The sequence below is a fragment of the Stegodyphus dumicola genome, chromosome 2 (assembly GCF_044657685.1).
Source record: "Stegodyphus dumicola isolate Sdum_Otavi_A_Nest chromosome 2, ASM4465768v1".
NCBI classification, from domain to species: Eukaryota; Metazoa; Arthropoda; class Arachnida; order Araneae; family Eresidae; genus Stegodyphus; species Stegodyphus dumicola.
Genome location: NC_140769.1, coordinates 55,578,418 through 55,581,179, shown reverse-complemented (window position 1 = coordinate 55,581,179; position 2,762 = coordinate 55,578,418). Strand labels below are relative to the sequence as shown.

The following is a 2,762-nucleotide window of genomic DNA, read 5'->3' as shown; positions in this document are numbered from 1 at the left end:
CAAGACATCAGTTACTGCTGGCAAACTAATTCTTGATACACATATTCTTATTCACACATCATCAGAGGCACAACATACACCCTACAAATTTTGGAAATTTATATCTTCAGACAGTAGACGATACGATAAACAGTAATTAGCCGCAACATTTAAACATAAAAAACAACATAAAAAAGCTTTGGAAGTATCTCTAACGTGAAAGCGGAAAATTTTATTTTATATATTGAGGTTGTAGAGACATTAGGTTATTTGGAAGCAGGAGGGATGAAAAATGAGCAATGCCCTCGCCGGGACTCGAACCACGGACCTCTCGAATACGCGTCGAGCGTGCTGACCACTACACCACGAAGGCATGCTAAGAAGGCGGGAGAAGTACCTTATAAAGTAAGGGTTTAATTTATTGCCTATGTTAAAGTGGGGACTATATATATAAACCTAATTAACATACATAAAGTATTATATTGATGGACAGGTGTTTTTTACAGCAGGAAAGAAAGCATTCTTGTTAAATGGGAGAATTTAGCTTTAAAAATAAATATGGTAACAGAAGTTGGAGCGAAATGGGAACGAAAGGTTAACAAATCATATTACCAAAAAATTAATAGGCTAAAGAGCTAATTTTTCAAAAAAATATTTCATGAAGTAATGAGGTAGTAGTAGTAATGAGTAGAAGTAAATGAGGAAATGGGCGTTTTTATCTGACAACTAAAATGAAGGTATGAAACAAAATAAGATATATTTTGGGTTCTAGTTTCTAGTTGATGAAAAGGCGATGTCGTTAGAGATAGAGAATTTAAAAGGAGAAGGTTTTAACTTAGATATTTAAATGATACTGAAATGATTTCATTAAAAATATTATGCTTTAAAAATTAATCAGTTTCTTTATCTTGGGATGCCAAAGAAACTACAGACTGAGAACATTGAAATGTTACGAAGAATTAAGAATTTTTTTAATGATTAATTTAAAGAATTCATGAATACAATTTAGTTCAATCTTATTCAAATTTGGAAGCTACATTAAAAAGACTTTAAACTTTCCCAGTTACTGTTGTTAGTACTGAAAGAATTTGTTTTATTTTTGGATACCAAAGAAACTATAAACTGACATGATTAAAAGATCTATAAGAGCATAGAATTTTTTAAATAATTAATTTAAAGAATTCAGTAATATAATTTAAATCAGTCTTGCTCAAATTTGGAAGCTACATTAAAAGTACGTTAAATTTTTGCAGTTACTGTTGCCAGTATTGTTTCTGTAAGTTTAAAATAATAATATAAATATGTAACATCTTCTCTTGGGCAATAAAAACTGTCAGTAATGATTCTTTTCTCTCTAGATCGTGAATTAAGTAATAGAGTATATTTTGCAAATTACTGATTATTTTGCTTCCTCAAAACCTAAAATATTTAAGTTATAGAAAAATTTGAAAGTAATGAAATACTTTTCAGTATTAATCATATTGCTATTTATACTATTTAAATGTTATTTTCAATTTTAATAAGGTATTTTTTTTCCTCCTACTAGCATGCCTTCGTGGTCTAACGGTTGGCACACTCGGAGGGTATTCGAGAGGTCCAAGTACGAGTCTCGGCGAGGGCATTGCTCATTTTTCACATCTCCCGTAATCAAAAATCCTAATGACTCTACAGTGGCTCCCGAGCTAAAAAAAAAAAAAAAAAGGATGGTGAATGTTGATTCTTCACCACCAGGATTAGGCGACTGGGTCCCCTAATCCTCAATCGCCCTTTAAAAGGAGGAGTGTATAAAGTATTTTCTCCCTCCTTCCAGCATGCCTTTGTGATGTTACGGTTAGCACACTCGGCGCGTATTCGAGAGGTTCTGTTTCGAGTCCCGGCGAGGGCATTGCTCATTTTTTCCGCTTTCCTGCTTCAGAATAACCTAATGACTCTACACTATCGCCTCAACTATCAAAATTAATAATGTTTCTAATTATATATCTATAAATCTTTATATATATTACTTTTGGATATAAAATATTGCGTTTAAAGATTACGATAGAAGTAATGGTATTATGATCTAAAAAAGTTAACTTTGTTAAATATAAAATTGCACACATGTAACTGCTAACTTGCGTTGTATTGAAAAACGCTCATTTAACTTTTTTCTCAAGTGAAGAAATATCTAGGCACGACTGTAGCAAGCCCAATAAATGTCTGTTGAACCAGCGACCGAAATTGGATTTAAAGAGAATCTAACTGAAGGGGAAAAGTTTTGATTACGAAGTTTAGTAGCATTAAAAAGGATGTTTTTAGAACTTAGACTACATATGTATTAGAAAATTTCGGAAAAACGTAATCTTGGATTGGCGTAGATTTTGAAAAAATTTCAAAATTGATTCAAATTTTTTGATAATCTAAGACTCCTATTTTTACCTAGTTTTATATTTTGAATGTGTTTTTCTTTCAGTTAGAATATATGTTTTGCTTAACATACAATTTTGGATATGGTCTGCAACAAAGTACAGCAACTTACCTGACATACAGTATCTTTAAAAACCACAAAATCCAGAATCTGTTCTAAATATGACTTCTTTGCATCTTCTTCAGGAGTACAAGCTTGCATTGTTTCCTAAAACATAAGATATCCTTAAATTCATTTTCAATGCCTAGTGAAAAGCAGTTTAAGGATACTGCACTACTAAATATACGTGGATCGAATGTTAGCAAAATTATATTTTTAAGAAGAGTATCAAATAGCGCAGAGTAGCAATTTTGGTCACGTAATGCCTTTTAGTAAAAAT

The 2,762-nt window shown here is 31.6% G+C and overlaps 1 non-coding gene across 1 annotated transcript; it reads right to left on the bottom strand.

Moving 5' to 3' along the window:
• Positions 1–279: 279 nt before the first annotated feature.
• On the bottom strand, positions 280–352 carry TRNAT-CGU (transfer RNA threonine (anticodon CGU)). Its single transcript has one exon. It is a non-coding gene; the product is annotated as a tRNA-Thr (tRNA).
• Positions 353–2,762: the final 2,410 nt, after the last annotated feature.